General features: G+C 48.0%; 1 protein-coding gene across 1 annotated transcript in view; it reads left to right on the forward strand.

The window, feature by feature from the left end:
- Nucleotides 1–25,105, forward strand: part of LOC105476541 (secreted frizzled related protein 1) — a 47,525-nt gene that overhangs the window by 18,294 nt on the left and 4,126 nt on the right. The window lies entirely within an intron of this gene.

The following is a 25,105-nucleotide window of genomic DNA, read 5'->3' on the forward strand; positions in this document are numbered from 1 at the left end:
CTTGTGCAGCTATCTGACTGCTTTCTTACAGAATGGAGATTTGGCCTTGTTGGCAACACAGAGACACTGGGAACCTATTTTATTTATTTATTTATTTATTATTATTATTATTTTTTATTTTTATTTATTTATTTTTTTTTTGAGACGGAGTCTCGCTCTGTCGCCCAGGCTGGAGGGCAGTGGCCGGATCTCAGCTCACTGCAAGCTCCGCCTCCCGGGTTCGGGCCATTCTCCTGTCTCAGCCTCCTGAGTAGCTGGGACTACAGGCGCCCGCCAACTCGCCCGGCTAGTTTTTTGTATTTTTTAGTAGAGACGGGGTTTCACCCTGTTAGCCAGGATGGTCTCAAACTCCTGACCTAGTGATCCGCCCGTCTCGGCCTCCCAAAGTGCTGGGATTACAGGCTTGAGCCACCGCGCCCGGCCGGGAACCTATTTTAAAACATGACTGTCTTATATCTTTAAAAAAGACCTCAAAAAAAAAAAAAAAAAAAAAAAAAAGAGAGAAAAGGAGGAGGAAGAGGAGGACAAGAAGAGGAAGACCTCATTAATTAAATAACGAAGTCCTAATGGCAGAACTGCAGACACCAGTGGTGAGACGTTTTGGACAGGGAGCCTCTGAGTGAGGGTGGGAGGGAGAGAGGAGCCCTGGAGCCATGTCCCTGAGGAGAGGGCTCAGGGTGGTGCCTGTTGGGTCCGGGCCTGCTCAGGGCCACCCACTTGAAGGAGCCCTCGGGAGGTGGCTGATGAGGTCAGCACAGCTGCCCTGGCCGTCAGGGAAGGGGTCATCTGCAGCGGTCAGTGCCCCGGGACACCTGCGTTCTGCGTGTGCAGAGTGGGAGCCAGAACCTGTAATCAACTCATACTTGGGTCACCGCAGGACTGGCCATTACCAAGAGCCGTTGTCAGGACCCATAAATGGCCCTGACTTTTCTTTCCAGACCTTGTTTCCAGATCAGGGGCAGGAGGCACAGTGCCTCCGGAGCCAGCCCTAAAGCATTGCACTGGGAATGGCATTCATGAGGGCCTGTGGGGCTGGGTTAGCCCAGGTGTCTGGAGCTTCCCTGAAAGAGGGAGGCAGGAGAGGCTGCAGTGACAATAAGGGACAAGGGGAGGTGCGTGTGTGGTATGTGTGTGTTTATGCCTCTGTGCACATGGGGCTATGTCTGCAAGATGTGGGTGTCTGTTGATGCCTGTGTATAGCCGGGGGACACAAGGGATCACCTGCTGTGCACACATGTGTGTTTGTGTCTGTGTTTGCCTGTGTATGGGTCAATCTGTGAAGTGTGGGTGTAGACAGATGTGGGTAGTGTGTGGTGTGATGGGCTGTGTACATGTGCCCTCCTGCGTGTCTGTCTGTGTGTGCATAGCACATCTGCCTGGTGAGCGTGGCTGTGCCGGGCAGCTGCCTTTTCCAGCTGATCTGACCTTCCCAGGGACTTGGTCTCCACTGGTGAGGCCCAAGGCTCACTTCGTCCCCCAGCACTTGAGAGAGACACTGTCTAGAACATGCTGCTAATCCACCATCCTCCAGAAGAGTTTCTGAGAAGCCCAGGAGGGATTTCTCTGCAGTGATGCCATTATACAAACTGAGTGCCATCTTTGTAAGTTTGGGGAACACTCCTATGGTCTTGGTATTTTGTTTATTACTTTGAGTGCCAAATAGACCTCTTTTGTTTAAGTTTCAGTGTTTGCAGCAAGTCCATTTAGAACTGCTGGTTCTCCGGGCAGGAGTCACTTCCTTAGCTGATTCCAGCGGTTAGCAGGGATTAGCATAAAGGCTGTGCTGTAATGCCTAGGATTTAAAGAGTGCATTGGAAAGAACACTTGTAGCCTTAGGAGTTGTACAGGTGTGAGCCCAGTGCCTGGTTCTACCACCTACTGTGTCAGCGCCCGCAAGTCACCAAAGCACTTGGTGGCTCAGTTTACCCACTTGTTAAAAAACAAAAACAAAGACTTGCATTAGAAGATAAAATATGGGGTAAGAAAAAAAATAACACAAGTTCTGGAGTCCTGGCACCTAGTTTCTGCACTGCTACTGAACTGTTTGTGACTTTGGCCAGTCAGCTCAAATCTCCGAGCCTGTTTCCTTAGGCGTGTTGAAGGGGTCACCATAGGTGATCTGTGATATCCTCCAGCTCTGCAGTTGGGTGGTTTTGTTCTGTGGCAAAAACTCTGTGACTTGCTCTCTAGGTGTAAAATCTTGGTTGGCACCTCCTGCTCCCCAGGCAAGGCCCCTGGGAACACTGGCCTTCACCTTGAGTGCATGGGGAAGAGGAGCCTCTATGTGCCTGAGAGGGTGGAGCAGATGGAAACTGAGTTGGACAAATTCATTGAAGGGTAGAGTTGGGGGTGCAGTGGAGGGCGTAGGACCACTGCAAAGGGCAGTGCATTGTATAAACTGTGGATCAGTGGTCTCTGACCAGGGCTGGGAGCTGCTGGACATCGTGGTCCCAGTGCCATCTTCTTGGGCTGGTCCCCGCATTTGCAGCCTCTCTCCTGAATGTGTCTCTGTGCTCCTGCTGCTTCCTGTGTTCTCAGAAACCCAGCGACGGACGTCATAGGAGCCCCTTCCACTGCATAGGGTAGGAGAGAGCCTCCTTTGGGGAAGCAGTTTGGAAGCAGTTACTTTCTAAAACTCAGAACTGAGTTTTCATTCCTGCCCACAATTTACTAGTCACATGGCTTTGGCCAAAGGCAGTGCGTGGAACCACAGTTTTCTCATTTGCCGAATGGTGGCCATCATGCATCCCCCACAGAGCTGGTGTGTATGGAAGAGTCTTGGAAACTACAAAGTGCAATGTAGTTTTTATTTATTGGACAGTGTCTCTGTTGCCCAGGCTGGACTGCAGTGGCACAATCATAGCTCAGTGCAGCCTCGAACTCCTGGGCTCAAGCGATATTTCTGCCTCTGCCTCCCAAGTACAGGGACTACAGGTGCATACCACAACGCGTGGCTAATTTTTATTTTTATTTTATTTTTTTGGAGACAGAGTCTCACTCTGTCATCCAGGCTGGAGTTTGTGATGGTGTGATCTCGGCTCACTACAACCTCTGCCTCCCGGGTTCAAGTGATTCTCCTGCCTCAGCCTCCTGAGTAGCTGGGATTACAGGCACCCACCACCACACCTGGCTAATTTTTGTATTTTTAGTAGACACAGGGTTTCACCATGTTGGCCAGGCTGGTCTTGAACTCCTGACCGCAGGTGATCCACCTGCCTCAGCCTCCCAAAGTGCTGAGATTACAGGCATGAGCCTCTGTGCCCTGCCAAATTTTTAATTTTTTAAAAATAGAAACGGGGTCTCGCTATGTTGCCCAGGCTGGTCTTGAACTCCTGGCCTCAAGTTATCCTCCTGCCTATAGGCATGAGCTACCATGTCCAGTGTACAAAGTGCAGTTCTCCTCTAACTCGTCATTCACCCCGTGGCGGCCAGTCCCAGCTGCCCTCTCACAGCTCCGTGTGGCATCCCTGGAAGGGCTTCCTGTTTATGTGAAGGCTGTCAGGACGCCCTGGTCCCTTCCCTTAAAGCATTTGTGACACATGCTGCACTTTCCTTAAACCATAGCAGGTGAATGCATTTTATAGATATACCAAATTGAAGCCAGGATAGTAAAGGTAATGTATTTCTCAGAGAAGTTTAAAAAGAACTTCAGAGGTTATAATAATACACACCGATCTATCCGCTCACCTTCTCTGTGGACTCACAGGGAGAGCAAATATTAGCTGAAGACCCTGAGATTGAAAGCATTAAATCAGAGAGGATGCTTGAAAAATCCAGGCTTGAGATGTAGAGTCAGGCTCACCCCCAAAGAGGGAACGGAGCCCACAGCAGGCCCTGGTACAGGTGGGATGGATGCATCGGGGCCACCAGCCTGCAGTGGCACGTGACCTGGTGCTCTAACCCACCCTCCATGCTGTTCCTCTGAGCCGATGCCAGCATTTAGAATGAGCACTCAGCATCGCTTTGGCCATGGCGGCCGATGGCAGAGATTTTGTGTAAGAGGAACTGTGAGCTGAGAGAAAACGAGCTGGCACGCCTGTCATTCCTAGACATTTCCCACTTTCTTGGGGCCTGGCCATTCTCTTCCCCATATTCCCCCTTCAAATGGACAAGCCCATGTGTTTCAGGATGTCCACCTCTTAGGACTGCAGGTGTCAGGAGGAAAACAGATGTGAGGGCCAAGGCTGTGCAGTCCAGCAAAGGGAACACTCCCGTGTGGCACCGGCAGAACTGGGCTTGAGGAAATGAAACTTTGTTCCGCAGAGGGGCGGACTGCCTTGTTCCGTGGTAGGGTCCCACTGTGGAAGTTATTCAGAGACCTGGCGGCCTTTTAGCTGCGATACCTGGAGGCCTGCACTGAACAGGAAGCCAGAGGCATGACCCACAGGACTCTTTCAGCTCTTCAGATGCCACGCTTAGGGCACTCACTGTGTGCTTTCCGGCTCGTGACTTCTCCCCAGAAGTTGGCTGTGTTGGTGGGTGAACTTTTCTTCTGGTGGAGTGTAAGATGATCTTCTTGAGGAGGGTGGAGGAGCCAACTAGGGACCCCATCTCTTTAGGTCACCAGCAGTGTACGAATCCCACCCTTGAAATTAGTTCCTAGCTGCCCCGGATCTCGTGTGTGGACCCACTCTTCAGTGAAGAAAGGGATGATGCCAGGGTATGTAAAGACGGAATCCTGGAGTCTTTCCACGTTGCGTGTCTTGGAGAGGAAGGCCAGATGGCCTGGAGCATTCTAGTGGCCGTGACTCTTTGGGAACGGACCTCCAGTTGCCAGCAAGGAGGCCCCGTGGACGTGGAGTGAAGTCCAGGCCCGGGGCTGAACCCCCTCCCCCTGCCCCGGCTTCTTTCATCCAAGGAGGAGCCACCGGTCCCATACTCCCTCTGCCTCCTTTGGTGTCGATTTTCCTGGTGACTTTGGAAAACAAATCCTTTTTTGCCTTCACAGTTGTGTCCGCGTGTGTGTGCAGCGGGGGAGGCAGTGGGAAGGTTGAGTGGGAACCGCCCCTGCCTCGGAACAGGAGTAGAAACCATGTATTGTGTTGGGTTTTCCCTGTGACTGACAGCTCTTTGCCCGGAGCCTTCTTCGCTTACAGACTTAATGTATCTCCTGGCAGGTTTCCTTGTTTTGGATGATTACTCGAAGTCGGGAACAGGCAAGCCCAGGGAGGAACACAGAGTGTTTCTCTCTCTTGGGTTCATCGTCCCCATCTCTGTCCCCCAATTCCCGATGCTCTTTGGGAGTGGGGTGGTGCCAGGAATCAGGTCTGGGCCAGCTGGAAACTCTGAGCTTCTGCCTTACCCACCCACGCCCTCCCCCTGCCTGGTTCCATAGAATGAGGACCCTGAGTTGGAGTGGAAACGTTGCCTGTGCCTCCTCTGGAGCCCTCAGCCTGAGAGTTCCTGGGGACTCACACCCCAAAACTCCACACAGAACACCAAAGGGTGGCCACTTCCAAGGCAGCTGGGAGGGATCATTGGCACTCCTGACCCCAGCCTGGACCTGGCCATCCCATCCGGTGGAGCCTCCATTCTGCTTGAGCTAACTGAGCACGCCTGTCTGTCCTAGGTCCCTGCCTCACCCCAGAATGCTCTTCAGAGGAGGCAGGGCAGGGGCACTCCCTGGCACTCGCAGGGGTTCAGTGCTTCCTGAGTTGGAAGGGCTGGAGGGCTGGGCCACAGCCCGGCTGTTGTATCTGACTATGGTCCTGGGATGAGTGCGGCCAGGCGGGCTGACCTCAGGGTCCCTGGCTCCCGGCTTTCCTGCCTCACTGCAGCTGCATTTCTGTCAGGAAATGACTTATCTGATAGTAAGCTGGGGCTGCACTTCTTCAGCCTATAGTGGGGCTTAGTTCTCTGGTTTTTGGCATTTTGTTCTGGAAAGGAAGTGGGGAGCGACTTGCTTGCATTTGTGGAAGAAAGGAGGGAGGCTGATTGAGCCTGTGGGGCTGGAACCTGAGGGGCTGGGGCGTCACCCTTCCGGAAATGTGTGCCTGAAGGGAATAGTGTGTGGGGAATGAGGGGCAGGGGACAGCAGTGGCTCCAGAGAGTCAGGAGTCCTGGTTCTGGTGCAAGCTCAGATGGTGACGGCTGAGGGGCTGGGGGCCTCATTTTCTCTCTGGGCCTTAGTTTTCTGATCGGTAAAATGAGACTTTGGTTAGATGGCCTCTTAAATCCCATTGTGCTTTAATATTCTGTGCAGTTATATGTGAAGTTCGTGTTCCTTAAACACTCAGGTGCCACAAAGCACAATTTGTCTTCAGAGGAAATCTCACCTGGAACTCCATTGTGGAAAACCAGGCAGCATAGGCCACCAGGTTGGAAGCAGAGGGGACTAAGTGTCAGTCTGGCTTGGCCTACACTTACTCTTGGGGTGCATCTGTGGGACATAGGGAAGAGTGAGTGTCTGACCTCAGGGAAGAAGGGCAGAGTGAACTCAATGAGACACTGAATCTGTACTTTCTTCCTGGACTGGAGCATTGGCCCTGGCCTCACAGCCTGGGGGTACGCATGATGGCAGGCCATGTCAGCCTGCCAGCCTGCACTTGCCTGCACTTTCTAGCTGCTCCCAGAGGCTTTGCCTCTGCCTCACCCCAGAATGCTCTTCAGAGGAGGCAAGGGAGACCCCTCCCGCTATGCCACCCTCCCTGGGCTCTGTAGAGTGAGCAGGTGTGGTCCTGCAGGCTGGGCTCTGTGGAGTGAGCAGGTGCAGTCCCTGCAGGTCACTTCATTTGCTGCTGCCCTGAGCGGCTGTCCTGGCTGCTGTCAGCCATGCTGGAGGTCCCTGGCTATTTGCAGCCCAGTATCTCCTGAGTGGTAGCTCCATTGCCAGCCTGAGGGTCCCTGTGGCGCTTTCAGCCATCACAATGCCGCCAGAGCATTGTGCCCAGCGCATGAGTGGGGTTCGCTGTGGGAGGGGCCCTCTGGCAATGTTCTCCGGGCCCTGGTGTGTCCCAGCCTCTAGTGAAAGAGCTCTTCAGTGTGTTTACCCAGCACTTTCTTCCCACAGTTGTGGCTGGTTTCCATAATAGCCACTGTGCTGCACCTGGAGCTGCCGTTCTCCTCCTCCTCTTCTATTTGAGTCTGGGCTAATGAACCAGATTCTTTCTTACTATTCTTGGATTATCTAGCTTCCCATCCTCACTCAGTGATGAGGCTCCGGTCAGCCACTCTAGATGTGCCTGCCTAGGTTTGGATCCTACTTGCTGACAGTCTTTAAGTTTGCCATGGCAAACAGGTAATGCTGGTGGGGCTGTAGGCAGTCCCCCAGAGGGTCCCCTGACCCAGCTAGGACACCTTGTGTACAGCAGTAGGTTGGATGGAACAGTCAGGCTGAGCAAAGGAACAAGCTCTAATGAACTCTTTGTATTAGCCCAACTCATCAATAGATACAAGAAAATTGGAGGAGTTTGGCCAGGCATGGTGGCTCACACCTGTAATCCCAGCACTTTGGGAGGCCGAGGCGGGTGGATCACCTGAGGTCAGGAGTTAGAGACCAGCCTGACCAACATGGCGAAACCCTGTCTCTACTAAAAATACAAAAATTAGGCAGATGTGGTGGTGGGTGCCTGTAATCCCAGCTACTCTCGGGAGGCTGAGGCAGGAGAATCACTTGAACCCGGGAGGCAGAGGTTACAGTGAGCCGATTTTGTGCGACTGCACTCCAGCCTGGGTGACAGAGTGAAACTCTGTCTCAGAAAAAAAAAGAAAAGAAAAGAAAAGAAAGTTGGAGGAGTTTAAGTTTTTTTCTTTTAGTTTCTGTAAAAATAGCGTTGATCTGAATGATTTTTACAAGTTTAGCTGCTGACTTTGGCCTGATCTTCTGATCACTTCATTGGATTATCTTTAAGTAAATCTTGAGCATGGCTGAAACAGCAATCGGGGGCCTGCACGTTTTCTGTCTAGATGGTCTTATGGGGTTTCTTACCTGGCCACCAGGTCTGTCTAATGCAGAGACCGTGACCTATTCGCGGCACAAGGCCTAAAGATCACCCTACTCCCATTCTATGGGAGGCACACACACTCTGAAGGGGACTCGGAGGAGGAGATAGATGTGACACCTACCTGGTGGTCTAATTCTGACACTTGTCAGGGAAAAGTACTTTTTACTGTAGCAAAGGGAAGGAAAAACAAAGACATGACTGACTTGAAACTTAATAAAGAAAGATATTGAAATCTACATCTAGAAAGAAAGGAAGAAACAGGATGGAGAGTCATGTCGTCCAAGGTCATGTAATAAAAGCAAGAATCTAAATTCAGCAGTGCTCTTATCTGTGAGATACGTTGGAATCTTCATTCTTTTGGAGTGGAATGAAGAAGAATGAGATTGTAGATCACCACAGAGAGCTTCTTGAAAGAACATAGGGAAATGAATCAAAATTTCTAAAGCTGGAGTTATTTTGGCCCGATCAGTGTAAAAAAACTTTATTTGCATGTCTCTGGCTTTTCCTGAAAGCAGGGCAGTACTTTAAAATTGGACAGAAAGCCAGGAAAATAATAAATGAATGGATGAGTAAAGTATAGATAAACATGTATATAACTCTGTACATATATTTGTGTATATAATTTATTTTTGAATATTTAGTTTCAAAAAGGCAATGTATTCACATGGTATAAAATAAAAAATGTCCAAATAATGCAGAATTAAAAGTAAGAGGAACATGTTGCCGTGTTCAAAATGCTTTCCCATGCTTGAGTTTATTTTTATTTTATTTTAAAATTTATTAATTTATTTCTATTTCAGATTTCCAAACAAGCATTTTTTTTCTTTTGTGTTTTTGGAGGCAGGGTCTTGCTCTCCCTCCCAGATTGGAGTGCAGTGGCACCATCATAGCCTGACCTCCTGGGTTCAAGCAGTCCTCCCACCTCAGCCTTCTGAGTAGCTGGGACTACAGACCCACACGACCAAACCCGACTAGTTAAAAAAAAATGTAGAGACTGAGTCTTGCTATGTTGCCCAGGCTGGTCTCAAACTCCTGGGCTCAAGCCATCCCCCTACCTTGGCCTCCCAGAGTGTTGGGATTATAGGCCTGAGTCACCCTGCGTGGCCAAAACCTAATTTTTAACATTACAAAACACAGAGTTACAAGGTGCACACATCTGAACACTTTGGGTGAGAGTCCCTTTGCCATGCAGGCAAACCAGGGACAGTGAGAGGCAGATGTGGGAGGCAACCAACCAGCTACCCAAAAGGCCCTTAGCAACCCAGTCCTATAGGGTGATGAGAGGAATGGAGGGGCCACCTCTTGCGTCCCTGGCCCTGAGTGCTCTGAAGGTCTCCAGCAGTCTTGTGAATTGTCTTAGCAGCTAATTTCAAGCTCTACATACAAATGAGGACCCTTTGAAAGCTGTTTATTTGTTGACCATGAGGCACGACATACGCATTTGCCAGAGGTGCTCTGGGCAAATCATGGTCAGGGTAGGTGAGAACACCAGAGAGCGGTCAGCAAGGTCCCCTAGGAAGGGGATCCTAGATTTTGAGACTGTGCCTTTCCCAGTTGGCCATGTATATGAAATTCATCACTCCGTAGGCTGTGGGGGTTTCCCCTGCACACAGCACGCAGCTCCTCAGGTTACTGATCGTGCTCAGCCAGGGTGTGTGCGGTGTGCGAGGGATGGCTTCACAGTGAGCCCTCAGTCAATGATGGATTGACCCTGTGACTGTTGTTTATATTATGCCCCTTTAGACACATCCATCCACAAGAGATAGGAGCCACAACGGTGCTCGGATAGCTCCTGAGGACTGACTAGCTGCCTCCGCATCCTCAATGTGTCTGAACTCTTTGGATGGCAGCCGTGAGCTGAACCCTTCTGTGCTCTGAAGGGACTTTGCCTCTAGCTATGGGTGTGTGCAAGCTGACATTTGTCTTTTATTTTCCCCTGTCTGTGGCTGCAACATCAATCCCCCAACGCTGAGGGAGTGAGGGGCACTGCATTCCCACTCCACTGGCAAATCCTTGAAGGGCCTGCCCGGCCCACTGGATGTGTCCAGCTGCGTAACAGGGCAAAGCTTGCTGGTGAAGGCTGGTGAGGTGGGCTGTGATAGCAGCCCTGATGCACGCTGGAGGCTTTGGGGAGGAGGTGCAGTAGAGAGGACTCCCACTCCCTCCCTGCACGGGGTGGAAGGCCACAAATGAGGTAGGAGCATTTGGCAGGAGGCAAGAGAGGCAGGAAAAGGAAATAGAGGAGAGGGAGCTGTATACATTAGAGGTGGTCATGCCTGCTGGGAGCTCATGGGCCTGTCCCATGGGACTCAGCCTTGGCCCCCAAACCTGGATGTTGACTGTCTTCAGTAGGAAGAGAAGCATGGTCCCTGGAGAGTACTTGGAACATTAAAAGAATCTGTCCGTTGTGGAGCCACTTGGTAGAGATACTTAGAAAGCACTTGCCTTCTGCATGCTAGGGGCGCATCTGGGAGTTGGGGAAGGTGTTCCAGATTGCGGGCTGAGCGCTCGTTCCTGCAAAGCTCTGTCTCTGTGTGCCCCGAGTCTTGGCCCATCCAGTAGCCTTCTGTGGTCTCCTCTAGGGCTGGGGCTGTTTGTCCCTCTGTGGGTGCTAATTTGGCCCCGTGGGTCAGCAGCCCCTGCCGCCATGGGAAAGCTTTTCATTTGTTTCTTCTCAAGAAATGGCTTCCTGAAGAAGCAGAAAGGGCGTGCAGAGTCGGGGTCTTACGGGATTTTATTGCCGCTTGCTCCCTTCAGCTCTCAGAACCTCTGCCTTGTGACTTGTGTGTAGGCTCCGGATGGGTTGAGAGGAAGGAAAGACCCAGGGAGGGTTCGGGGACCTGGAAGCAGGTGTCAGGGCATTCAGCTTGAGGTCGATGCCACCTGGCTGCCCTGAATGCATGCCAGCGGAGTAGGGCAGGGAGTGCAAAGTCTAGAAAACAGAGGTAAGGCCGGCTTTGAGATAGGACTGGGTGCCGATTCCTCTTAACTTTTTAGATTCTTGGCTTCAGCCAGACCTGCCTCAGGCCAAGACACTTTTCAGCTTTGAGAGGCCAGCGTTCCTCTGCATCCTGTTTGGTGTACGTTGCCATCTCACTGGATGATTGTGTGCCTCTGGCAGGGCTTTGCTGCACTGCCCCCCGACCCTCCACCCCACAAAGGAAAACTGTATGAGCTCTGTCAGCCCTCCCCCTGCACCGCCCCGGGGTTGGGAGGGAAGCCCGGTGCTGCCCATCTTATGCTGGGGAAGGTGTGCGACTTGGGCCCAGGCTCAGACTGGACCTCATGCCCACCAAGGGCTGGAGTCGGAGCAGGCCGCCAGGGTGCCTCTGTCTTCAAGCCTTCCTGCTGTTGACATAAAGCCTAGAAAGCTGAAAAAAAGAAAGAGACTATTCAGGTATAGAAAGTTGGATAAATAGGTGGGGTCAGAAATGGGAATAAGCAAGAACCTTGAACTGTGATTGTGACACTATCAGGTCCAGAGAGACGAGGCCTCTATTTTTGCTTTGGAGAGAATCGTGTGATGGCGAGGATGAAGGATTTTGGACATAGGCATTTTTTGTGCTTTCTTAGCTTTGTATTTTGGAGCTGTCTATGATGGATCAGAGGGATGTTTCCCTCTCTAAATCCCTTTATGCCTAGAAAGCTCTTGGAGGGAAAAGGGGCCAGTGAGACCCTTCTCTGCCCCTAGGCCTGAAAAGCAGCTATCCCCAGTAGAAAGGGGACCCCCAAGACAGAGGCCTCCTGTTCTGCTTATGTGGTTCATTTTGCTTCTGATAGTATTTATATGTTGTGAGCCAGGCCTCTGGGATCAAAGTCCAGCTCTGCCATGGACTAGTTGTGGGACTTGAACCTTTCTGTCCCGGTGTCTTCATCTAGAAACTGGATGTCATTATTGGAGTATCTGCCTTCTAGGCTGTTAGAGGTGTCCTGGAGTGCATCTACTGATAGGTGCATAGACCAGACCCCGGCCTGGGCGAGCACTCAGTGACTACTGGCTCTTGCTGTTGTTGTTAGTGCTGAAGTGGAGGTCTGCGCAGAGAGTTCCAGTCTCACGAGTGAGTCTGTGAACATCCAGGCAGTGGCTGAGCTCTTTCCATTTCTCTGTTCATTTGTGTGCCCCATGAGTGTTTAGCTGAGCCGCCTGATGCATCGGGCATTGCACTAGTCATTGAACAGAGAGTGGATGAGTTGTGGGCCATGTCCTACATGAGGTCGCAGAGGGGAGGAGGAGAGGTGGGAACACTCCTGGGTCGTTCTCCTGCAGAGCTCTGCTGCATCAATGTTGAGGAAAGGAGACCCAGGAAGGTCAAGGCTAGACTGGGCTGGGGAGGCATCAGGGAGAAGATGGTCTGTAGCTTAGCCTGAAGCACAGGTGACCTGCACCCCCTTCCTTCAGAGGGAACAAACCGAGAACATGATAAAGGGAGAAGAGTGAGGTGCACCTGCTGCCATTTTGCAGAGGCATTGGACTAACTTTGTCAGGGGCCTCTCAGTGAAGGGGTCAGCAGCCCCCTAGGCCTCTGCTCCCCATCTGTCACATGGGATGGCACGAAGACCTGCTGATTATTTTGTGTGGAGTGTGTCAGGTGTTTTTCGGGAGCTGTCTTTGAGTTCAGACAACTTTGTGACCAAGATGGTGCTCTTGTGCTGCTATCTGCCCTGCGGGGCTGGCCTCGGGCACATACAAGCAAGGCCTCTGGGGGTGGAGCGGCTTGGGCATTGTTGCCATCTGAGATGTGGGATGTTCCTATTGTGTGGTCTGGGATTCTCTACTGGATTTCAAAGACAGGGAAAGGAAATAGGAAGATGCAGCTGTAGCTCGCCATTGCAGGCAGGGAGACTGAGATGAATGGGTCCATCTCAATGAATGAACATATTCATTTTGCAAATGGCTACGCTGGGAGCCAGAGAAGAAAAATGATTTTACCCAAGTTTATGCTAAAGGTTAATGGTGGAGTCTAATCCACTAAAACGTGGGTGGTGGGGTTGGTCAGCTGGGGTCTGCTGACTCTCCACTTGGGGTCCTTTCCTCTAAATGTCCTGCTTCTTGCTCTCCAAGCTCTTGTTTTCTTGACTTTGCAAGCACCCACAGCTCTGGAATAGACCTCAGCAATTCTGTAAGTAGTGCTGACCACCTTGCCCTAGCTCCGCTGTGTCTTGGACAGGCCTGTGCCAATTTTGCTGGCTTCCACCTGAGCTCCAGTGGGTTTGGGGGGCTGTCCTGGGCCTCTAGGATATTTAGATATCATCCAAGAAAGAGTCCTTAAAATGTACCACTGTGAATAACCAAAGTGACAAATCAAACAACCCACCCTGTCCCAACCCTCAGACTCTTTAAACCAGTGGTTCTCAAGTGTGATCCCCAGACCAGCAGCATTAACATCACTTGGGGACTTGTTAGAAATGCACATTCCTGACCAGGCACAGTGGCTCATGCCTGTAATTCCAGCACTTTGAGAGGCCAAGGTGGGAGGATCTCTTGAGGCCAGAAGTTTGAGACCAGCCTTGGAAACATAGTGAGACACCATCTGTACAAAACTAAAGTTTTTTTTTTTTTTTTTTTTTTTTAAATTAGGTGGTGTGGTGGCTCATGCCTATAGTCCCAGTTACTCAGGAGGATCTCTTGAGCCCTGGAGCTCAAGGCTGCAGTGAGCTGTGATCGCACCACTGTACTCTGACCTGGGCGATAGAGTGAGACTTGGTCTCTAAAAATAAAAAGCAATGCAGATTCCTGGGCCCCATCTCATGGCTGCTGACTCAGGAGCTCCAGGGGTGGAGCCCAGCGGTCTGCATTTTTAACAATCCTCCAGGTGATTCTGATGATGCTCACTCCAGCATCTCTCAGAGCGAGGGATAGTTTGTGGCTTTTCTGAATTCCACTCCCTATCTTTTCCCTCCCAGGAGACCATCCCACATTTCAACTTGCAGTTTGGGCAAACACCAGGGGGTAGATTGGAGAGGAATGAAAAACCAGTGACCCCATGGTAGGAAAAGCTGTTTGCCTTGGCAGGTTTGCCTGGACTCAGAGCCAAGATTCTATCAATCCTAGTGATGGACTTTATTTAAGTGATTCTCCTATTCTTTTCTCTCTCCCTCCAGCGCAGGGTGGTGGCGGTGGTGGGGGGGTGGCGGTGGTGGGGGGGTGGGGGCGGCTGGGGGTGGAAGAGGCTAAGGTGCACACTGGGAAGGGGAGGAGCCCCAGTTCTTCTCTGATCCACTCTGAGGCCCAAGCCCTTGCTCCCCAAGATGCGTGGCTTCCCAGATGAAACCACATCAGGCAACATTTTGCTCTCAGAATGGGGTTTTCATTTTGCACCATTAGCTGAACTCAGTGGGGATTTAACACAATCCAGGAAATCAAGCAGTTAGCAGCAGGATTCTGGATGACTGACACTGATTCTGCTGGTGTGTATGCATTGATGATGCCGGCGTGTGTGTGCGCATCTGTACACGAGCTTGCGTGTGTATGTTCATATGTGAGTATTGGGGAAAGGGCTCTGCAAAGTTGCAATCTCTACTCTCCTGCCTGGCCGTCTTCCCAAGGTGTCTGGAGTCCAGAAAACAGGGCAACTTCAGTTAAATAATTTGTCCCACATGAGCCACTCAGGAGCATTTTCCACATCTGCTATTTTTTGTTTGTTTGTTTGTTTGTTGGAGATGAGAGAAAAAGAAATCTGCTTTGGATCTTGTTCTTTTAGTTTAGTTTTTTTCTTTTCTTGTGTGTAACGTATGTCTTGTAGTCAGCAAATGCGTCTAAGTATGCAGCATGTGGCTTGTGGTCAGGGGAAAGACGCTGAGTTATTGTGACAAAGCACAAGCCCCTTTCTCTGCTAAACGAATTAATGATGCCAGACATCGGCTCCTGCTGGGAACAGAGGGGTCTGTTAAGCTGCCATTGCAAGGCCATTGTCAGTAGGACTTATCTGGGCCCTAGCGCCGCAAAGCCAGCTCGCCATGGTGCCCAGACCTCTGCTGAGTGTTGGAAGGAGGTTGTGGTTGCTTTCAGCCAAACGCTGTTACTGAATCTCATTTGCACAATCGGACTTGGGGAGGGTGCTTTCTGCCTCAGGCCTCAGGGTTACTTACCCAAGACATGTGTGATCTGGGGCTGGGAGGCAGAAACCGGTGCTCTGTCTTCACAGTTTAGTGAGGCTTTGGTATATGAACAGACTTTTCCACCTGGAGGCTCTGTGGGGTAGGAGGGGTGGAGCAGTCCCACGGGACTGGTGCACTGGGGTGCCTGTCTATGGGCCCTTCCCAATCAACCAAGCTGGGCTAAGCCACTTTGTAGAGTTTACAGAATGGTATGGTGGCTCATATCTTTGAGAGCACTTTGAGAGGCTGAGGTGGGAGGATCATTTGAGCTCAGGAGTTCGAGATCACCCTGGGAAAGATGGCAAGAACCTGTTTCTACACAAAAATTAAAAAATTAGCCGGGTGTGGTGCTGGATGTTTGTAGTCACAGCTACTTAGGAGGCTGATGTTGAAAGATCACTTGAGCCCAGAAGATCAAGGCGGCAGTGAGCTGTGATGGCACCACCGCACTCCAGCCTAGGCGACAGAGCGAGATCCTGTCTCTTAAAGAGTTTGCGTCTTGGATCACGAGGTCAGGAGATCAAGACCATCCTAGCTAACATGGTGACACCCCATCTCTACTAAAAATACAAAAAATTAGCCGGGCATGGCAGTGTGCACCTGTCGTCCCAGTTCCTTGGGAGGCTGAGGCAGGAGAATTGCTTGAACCCAGGAGACGGAGGTTGCAGTGAGCCGAAATTCTGCCACCACACTCCAGCCTGGGCGAAAGAGCAAAACTCTGTCTAAAAAAAAAAAAAAAAGAGTTTGCCAGTCTCACTGTGACTAGCTTGCCCTCTACTTCTCAGGTCATCTGTCTCTTTGGGAACTTTAGGCCCCTCTGAAAGAGAAAGCAATTTAGGGAAAAAGTAAGTCTCTTAGGAATCAGAATGTGTGGTCTGGTATCTGCCTCTGGGTGATTTTTTATTATCATCACCTTTTGGAAAAAATTGATCCAACTGCTTGCCCCGTCGTCCCAGATGGCTAGGCCCCCATTCATCCCCTCTTGTTCTCCTACTGGAGGAACTGCCGTGTAAAACACAAAGCTCTGGGCAGAGAGGCAGGGAGCAGGTTCCAGGCAAATACTGACAAATGACTTCACTTTTGAGCGTCGGTTGAACCAGATTTAATGTATCTTCCAGTTCTAAGTAAATAATTCGCATTCTAACCCACTTAATTTTGTTATGTGAAAAATGATGGGGATTGACTAAATCAGTGGACTGCCTCCCTCCTCCTTCTCAAAAAAGAAAAAGAAAAGGAAACAAAAAGCTGGTTGAGAAAGCAGAATTCTTACTCAAAACCCTTAAGAAGTCCTAACTATAGCCAAGTTGCTCCAGCTGAATGGAGGGTGAAGGGTCTGGAGATGTAAAATCTCTGTATTTCCTTCATGATCTGACATTTTGTGGTTCATTTACATTTTGTATATACTGACATTCTTTATTAGACAGTAAGTCTTTTAAATTTAAAATTTTTGATTCAAAATAAATATGGTTTAAAAAGTTAAATTGGAACCAAAGGTTTTTAACAAAAGCTGCAGTTCCCTTCCCACCTCTAGTTCCTATGACCTAGAAGTAATAATTTTCAAGGATTTTAGTGATTTCTTCATATTCAGCAAACTGGCGCAAATAAATAACATGTTTATAATTTGATTTCTTATTTTTAATATTTAAACATTCTTTATTGATTTTCTGTTATTGAAGTTAAAGATTTATCTCTCTTACACTGTCTTTCCAGTATAGTTATATCACATTTTTGGTTAATATTCAGTGTTTAATTTATTATAATTATGTAAATATTATTTGCAGCTGAGCCGTGTAGTGTACTGCATATTTATTTCCTTTCTTTTACATCGTAAAAGCTTTCTGGCAGATATGCATCAGGAAATCGGCCTGAGTTCTCTTTCCTGCCGTTGGTCTGGGCTGATGGAGCTTTATGCCTGTTTGTTAGACAGGATTCTTCAGAGAAACAGAATCAACAGGAAATGGGAGAGGGAGTTAATTAGGGGCATTGGTTCACAGGATCGGAAGAGTCTCACGATTGGCTGTCTGCAAGCTGGAGAACCAGAGAAGCCTCAGAACAATGCAGCCCCCAGTCTGAGGCTGAAAGCCTGAGAGCCCCCAGGAGGCCACTGGTGCAAGCTCCAAAGTCCCAGAGCCGAAAAACATGGAGTCTGATGTGCAAGGGCAGGAGGAGAGAAACAGCCATTATTGGGAAGGGAGGGAGAGCGGAAACTCCACAAGCTGAATACCCATCTTCTTCTCCCTTCTTTATTCTGACTGCCCTCACAGCTGATTGGGTGGTGCCAGCCCACATTGAGATCTGAATCTTACTCTCCCAGCCCACTGACTCACGTGTCAGTCTCATCTGAAACACCCTCTGAGACACACACACGTCGCCAGCCTTCTCAGCATCCCTCAATCCAAGCACATCACAGCCTGCCACACAGTTGTTCTGGAAAAACCATCCTAAGCCTTCCTTTTCCTTTCTTAGGTTAGACCTTTGGTTTCCTGAATCCTGTGTCTTGTTTAATTCTGCATTTTTAAAAATAGGTAAGTGAGATGATGGACATGCTAATTAGCTTGATTTAATCATTCCTTCTCATATACAAAACATCACATTGTAACCCATAAGTGTATACAATTATTGCTTTTCAATCAAAAGTAACATTAATAATGCTTTTTTTTTTTTTTTTTTTTTTGAGACAGAGTCTTACTCTGTTGTCTAGGCTGGAGTGGCATGATCTCAGCTCACTGCAGCCTCTGCCTCCCTAGTTTAAGCAATTCTCCTGCCTCAGCCTCCCGAGTAGATGGGCCTACAGGTGCGCACCACCATGCCTGGCTAAGTTTTTGTATTTTTAGTAGAGACAGAGTTTTGCCATGTTGCCCAGGCTGGTCTCGAACTCTTGAACTCAGGCAATCTGCCTGCCTCGGCCTCCCAAAGTGCTAGGATTACAGGTGTGAGCCACTGTGCCTGGTTAATAATATATTTTATAAATTTAAAAATTCTGCATTTTTGTAGAGCACATCATTGAGTAGTTTCCTAAGAAAAGACACATGGAAGATGATGTTTTAAAACCTTTTAATGCCTGAAGATGTTTTTATTCTACTCTCGCATGCTGATTGATAGCTTGCCCCAGTATAAACTTTGGCAATTTTAAAGGCATTGATTCATTATCCTCCAGCTTCTAGTGTCTGCGTTGATAAATCCAGTGCAACTGGGATACTGATCCTTTGTGTTAGATGTCTACTCTTTTCTCTTGAAGATTTTAAGAGTTCTTTTTGTCCTTCATATTTCTAAATGTCATGATTTGAGCTGGGTGTTGTTTAACCTGAGGAAATGAATTCTGGAAAGTTTTCTTGCATTATTTCTTTGGTATTTTCTCCCATTTGTTTTCTTGGTTCTCTCTTGCTATATAATACCCTTTTTCAGATGTTGAAACTCTTGGATTGATTCTCTGTCTTTTTCTTTCCTCTATTTCCCATTTCTTTGTCATTTTTGTTCATCTTTTCAGGAAATTTCTTCAACTTTATCTTTTAAAAAAAGTTTTAAAAATATTCTTGAAAAAAAGTTTTTTAGACAGTTGGGCTCTGTGACCTAGCCTGGAGTGCAGTGGTGTGATCTCAGCTCACTGCAACGTCTGCATCCTGAGTTCAAGTGATTCTCCTACCTCAGCCTCCCAATTAGCAGGAATTTTAGGCACATGCCACTACACAGGCTAATTTTTGTATTTTCAGTAGAGATGGGGTTTTGCCATGTTGGCTGGGCTGGCCTGGTCTTGAACTCTTGGCTCCAAGTGATCGACCTGCCTTGGCCTCCCAAAGTGCTGGGATTACAGGCGTGAGCCACTATGCCTGGCCTCTTCAACCTTATCTTAAAACCATTATTTATTGATTTTCTGTTATTGAAGTTAAAGATTTATCTCTTTTATACTATCTTTCCAATATAGTTATATCACACTTTTGGTTAATATTGAATGTTTAATTTATTAGAATTGTGTAAATATTATTTGCAGCTGAGCCATGTAGTGTACTGCATATTTATTTTCTTTCTTTTACATCTTTTTACTTATCTTGAATTATACATTTCTTCATATATTTTAAATTTTCAAGTAATCTTTCCTAGTCTCTGAACATTCCTTTTAATAGCTTTCTGTTCTTGTTTTAGGAATACAAAAGTCTTATCTAATTTATTATCATTTAAAACAATTTTTTTGAGGGAGGGTCTCACTCTCTCACCTAGGCTGGAGTGCAGGGGTGCAATTATAGCTCACTGCAGCCTCAATCTCCCCAGACTCAGGTGATCTTCTCACCTCGGCTTCCTAAGTAGCTGGGACTACAGGCATGCACCACCATACCTGGCTAATTTTTTTTTTTTTGGTAGAGACGAGGTCTCACTATGTTGCCCAGGCTGGTCTCTAACTCTTGGGTTCAAGTGATCTGCTTGCCTCAGCCTCCCTAAGTGCTGAGATTACAGGTGTGGGCCACCATGCCTGGCCATATTATCAATTTTTAAAGTTTTTTTTTTTAAATTTTATTTTATGTACAGAGAGCTACCATGGTTTCTTTCATTTGGTGGATGTGCTGGATAATCCATTCAAAGAAGCTCACTTAGTGTAACTTAATGAAGCCTACCTCCTCTGCATACTGATGGAAACACTGGCAGCACATGTTGAGGCCGTAATGACAAGAGCGAGAACTCTGGCCTAATTTTTTTGGGTGACTCCAGGAGAGCCACTGGTGACCCATCTTGCTTTTAGGAGTGCAACAAGGCAAAAAGTGAAATTTTTTTTTTTTTAATACTCCCTGCATTGTCTCTGTTATCTCTGAATTCCTTTTCTTCCTTTTCTGTTTTGAATGTTCGGTCTTTGCCATTCACATTTGGAGGCTTTCCTTAAATACCTGCCAGTCCTTGACTGTCCATTTGAATTTAACGGTGAGACACGAAGTTGGAAGCTCTTTGTGTACATGCAGGGCCTGTGATTTGTTGGGCCTCACTGGAGAATTTTGCGGAGGGCCCATAGGTCTTTTCTTTTGAACTACTCTTAGGTTGATGCAGAAGTAACTATGGTTTTTGCAACTGAAAGTAATGGCAAAGACCGCGACTACTTTTGCAACAGCCTAATAATTTCTTTAGAGAAAAACCACCCAATCTTCTGACACAGGCATATAAATGTAGTGTTCTAAGACGCGAGTGTCTCATTCTTCAATATGCAGACGTTCATGTAACCCTTTGGTGTTCACACAGCAGCACCCTGTCCTGTCCTCTTCTGTGTCTAGTATACCCCAGCCGCAGGCTGTCTGCAGGTTCAGGCCTTCTTTGTTTTTCCTTTCCTTTTTTTTTTTTTTTGAGATGGAGTCTTGCTTTGTCACCCAGGCTGGAGTGCAGTGGTGCAATCTCAGCTCACTGAAACCTCTACCTCCTGGGTTCAAGCGATTCTCCTACCTCAGCCTCCCGAGTAGCTGGGACTACAGGCCTTCTGTGTGGAATGAAGCCCGTGGCTATTGCTGGAGTTGGTGAGGGCAGCCACCTGGACTCAAGGCCCAGGGGAGTGGGTCTGAGTGTCCCTATGTGAACTTGCTGCCAATCCCAACATTGACAGCCTCTGTGATGGAGTTCAGGAGTGTCCGGGGGCCCCAGTTCAGGAGCATTTGTGCGACCTGCTCTGCTGATGGGCTTGTTTCTTACTGGTGTCCCTGTCTGTCCCTCTTTTTCTTCTTTTCTCTGTACTTTACTGGCATCCCTGTCTGCATTTAGCTTTTCTTCTCCCTTTTAAGCTAGATTCTACCATCCATTTACTTTCTATCATACAAAATGTTGTTGATACGATCATGTTTCCTTTACCACTTTCTTGCATGTGTTTGTAACTTGTTTTTTTGACTATAATTTTAAACTGAGTTCAAGAAGAGTGGGAACGATTGCATGTGCTCAGTCTAATCCTAGTGTGCCTGGGAATGCTCCTTCACACTCAGTCCGGAAGCTTGGTGGGATGGCTTCTGTCTTCTTTTCCCTTCCGTTTTCCCTTCCCGTTGGATTTTTGCTCTCTGGAATTTGCCCTCACCACTCTGGATCCTGGCCTCCTGTGGGCTGCCATGGCCCCCTAATCATCCAGTTAAGTGGTCTAGTTTCAGACTCATTCTTAAGCTCTTCGGCCCTTAGGGTTGACGGGTGTTTCCTCCATTTGAATGGACCCTGTGGTTTTCATGACACTGGGCTGCCTGGTTTCCCAGTGGGGCCTCTCATGGCATTTACAGTAACTCTTCTTCCTTTCACCTGACGAAGGTGCTCCTTGGAGTCCTTCTTTCTCTCTGTACTTTACCCTTCATTGCTACTATCATCTGCACTCAGATGAGTTATAGGTTGATTCCTAATGCAACCCCATGCCACCTTTCCCCACAGACCCTTCCTGGATTCCTACAGCCATTCCACAAGACTGGTTATGAAATGACTGGCTTTGGGCCAATGGTTGCCTTACGTTCAAAGTCATGGGTAGGATGTCTCAGGCTTGGGAGGGTTGGAGGCACCATTCGTAGAAGCAGGGAGTCAGGAGGAAGAGACGGCTTTGAAGAATGTGAGGGTTTGGGATGGTGTGTGATGACTTCCTTATTCTCATTTCAGCTTCCCAAATAGGGCCAGGCTTCTTAGGGGAGCCTACCAAGGAAGTATGAGTTGTGAGCAAAAATGGTTTGGGTGACTGCAGGTGGAATGAAAGCATAATGGCCTACTCAAATGTAATGGATTATTTTAAGATTTCCCAAGAAAGACCCAGACAGGCCCTTGTTGCAGCCTCAAATTTTGAGTTTTCAAAGTTTCTGGGTCTCTGAATTCTTGCTGGCACCGATGCCTAGGTGGGAGTCATGTCTTACCCTTGGAGGATGTTGAAACTGTTGCTTAAGAAAAAAAGCACATCATTTTTAAATTTTGTTGTTTGGTTTTAGATCAGGGTCTAGCTGTTACAGGGAGCTGAGATCCAGGGCCCAAGGTGGTAGTTTAGTCTTAGCCCTATCCTCCAGGCACAGCAGGGTGCGCAATGAGGGAAGCATGGAGGGAGCACAGGGTGGGGATAGTGCTGGAGATAAGCCTTGCCGTTTCCTGGAAGTACCCAGCAGGGGCTCCTCGGATGGTTGATCCACCAAGCCTGCAGTTGTATGGTGCCCTGCACTTTACAGAGAACTGAGACTCAAAGAAGAACCCAGGACCTGGGACTGTATCCAGTGGTTGCCCCAGCTGCTACCTTCTGGGCTTCTGTTTGTCCACCACCACCATGTACATTGCAAATTCAGCCCATGGGCAACATCATTGGGGCCCTGGGATGGGGTGGTGGTGATCAGTTCCAGGCTGCTCCTGGGCCAGCACCTGCCCTCGCCCCAGCAGCCGTGGGATGCAGCATGGTGGGAGTCTGCACACACACTCACGAGGAAAAATCCACCCGGGACGGCTCATGATCTTTTCAACATTGTTGGTAATCTGCACCCCTAAAACAAACCCTTGAAAGATGGAAAGATGTTAGTAATTTCTGGCCATATGTGCCTTCTTCCCTGCTCTCCCCACCTCAAAAAAGAAAGGGGCCAAGTGGCAAGACAAGAAGTAAAGTCTAATGTGTAACACATTCCCATACTCTGATTTCTCCTCCCTCGCTGCTCCCCCACCTGTATAAACTACATTCCTTTACACGGTCATGGCAAAGGAACATTAATTTTTGATTTGAAGTGTGATTGAAAGCAACATGATCAGAAGAGTGAAATAGTTTCCACTGAAGCAATATCATTTCTAACCGGGTTGTGGTATGTATGGCAGGAGAGAGTGGTTTTGGGGTTAGGTGTGGCTTCTGATCCTGATTCTGTCTCTTACAAGCTGTGGCCTCATGCTGTTTTACTTAACCTGAGTCCTTCTCCTTGATTGTAATGAAGTACTATTGATGCCTTCTTAACGTGGTTGCTGGGAGTATTAAACAAGGAGTCATAGATAGACATATCCCATTCTCATCTTCAGAGCCCAGCACATGGTGGGTACTGTATTATGATGGCTCAATTCTCTGCAGAAAAGAGGGCACCTGCCTTGTCAGCTGGAGTGTGTATTGATTTCTCCCATCTCTAATGAATAAAATAAATTAAAATATTAAATAATAAAGCTTTCACAAATGCAGTTTCTCCTTTGCCAGAGAAGTCTCTTTCAACCAGGAGGCACTCTTTTACCATTTCATAAGTGAAGTCATTTTGAAATGTAGGTGAAACTGGGAAGAGGGTCTGAACTCCTCCCCATGATCTTCTTGGTCCATTTAATCAGTACTCTAAGTTTGCCGTTCATTCTAAAGAATTTTGGAACCATAGAGTCAGCATGGACAACATCCAGATTAAAAGTGCACATTTAGACATGGGTTTCAACTTAGGATTAGTGACTTTAGGCAAGTCAACTTAACCCCCTATGCCTCAGTTTTCTCATCTATTAGATGGGAAAATAATTATGCCTTCCTCCTGGAGTTGTTAGAATTAACTTGAGGAAATGCACGGAAAATACTTAGCATGTGTTCTGGCAGGTCACATGCTTTCGTAATTGTTAGCCATTGTGATTTAGTTCAGGTTCAAGACTTTCCACAGGGTGTGTGGGTGGAAGCCTTGCGTCATTAAAAAGAGGGGCCTTGGTAATTTTCTATTAAAAAGAATTCAGAGGATATGCAAATTTACCTGGTGACTGGCACCTAGAAAGTGATTTCCAACTCCTTTGGGAATATCTGGGGTTGGCCAGTCTTAAAGGGGAGTTGATTGTACCAGCGACACTGTGTGTTCGCTGCTTTGTTTATAGAGCGTGTCCACACTCATTTATCTTCATCAGTAGCCCCTGTGGAGCCATTGCTACAGGATGTAGCTCACAGGTTAACACTGTTAATTCAATGTCCATTGGGACAGAGAAAAGAGAAAGCAGAGCTGGTGAATGGACCGGTTTCCCATCCTCCTGGGAGTTGAGAACAGAAGCAGCCCTGGTACCATATTGGATTTGAAGAGAGCTCATCACCTGGATTTATCAATTAGGACTTCACCAGGACTTGCTCTAATCTGCCAGGAGGTCAAAGTAGATTTGCATTTTGTGTAGGTCTTCTCAGTTGGCAGAAGATCAGTACTGCCTGTCAGTGGGGATTAGTAGTTGATTGGTGATTGACTGATACTAGCAGTACCTGCTCTCTTACCGCCATAGAGACCCAGTAGTAGAAACTGATTTCTCCCATGCTGTGGTTGGACGTTGATGTTTAATGCAGGAAGCATGACCATTTGAAGCAATCTTTAACTTTCCCTTGCTGAGTGCACACACATAGTTCTGCCTGTCACTTTATAGGACTCAATTTTCAAGGAATTATAGGTCTTTCAATGTTAAAATACTAAACCAGTAACTTGCTCTTTAAAACAAAACCAAACAAAAAGAAACCCTCATGGTCAGGCATGGTGGCTCATACCTGTAATCCCAACACTTTGGGAGGCTGAGGAGGGAGGATTTCTTGAGTCCAGAAGTTCTGGGCAACATAGTGAGACCCGTCTCAAAAAAAAAAAAAAAAAAAAAAATCAGCCAGACATGATGGTGCATGCCTGTAATCTCAGCTACTTGGGAGGCTGAGGTGGAAGAATTGCTTCAGCCCGGGAATTTGGGGCTGCAGTGAGCTGAGATCGAGACACTGCACTCCAGCCTGGGCAATAGACTGAGACCCTGTCTCCACAAAGACAACAATAAAAAGCAAAAACACTCGGGGTTTTTTGTTTTTGAATGCTGAGATCAATAGCATCAGATCGTGTGGATTAAATTGGGTTATAGGACCCTTTTTTCTCTTAAAGCAGTGCATGATATTCTGAGTCACTGTATTTTTAAAAAGAGCAATGTGATTTAGTTTTGAAATTTATTTGAGGATCTCCTGGTACCGATGGCCATTACAGAGAGATACTACTGGATATCACAGAATACGGGGCGGAGGCGGTGGCAGAATGGGTAACTGAGACCTTTATTTTTATTTTTATTTTTGAGATGGAGTCTTGCTTTGTCCCTCAGTCTGGAGTGCGGTGGCGCAATCTTGGCTCACTGCAACCTCCGCCCCCCGGGTTCAAACA

The sequence above is a fragment of the Macaca nemestrina genome, chromosome 8 (genome assembly GCF_043159975.1).
Source record: "Macaca nemestrina isolate mMacNem1 chromosome 8, mMacNem.hap1, whole genome shotgun sequence".
Lineage (NCBI taxonomy): Eukaryota > Metazoa > Chordata > Mammalia > Primates > Cercopithecidae > Macaca > Macaca nemestrina.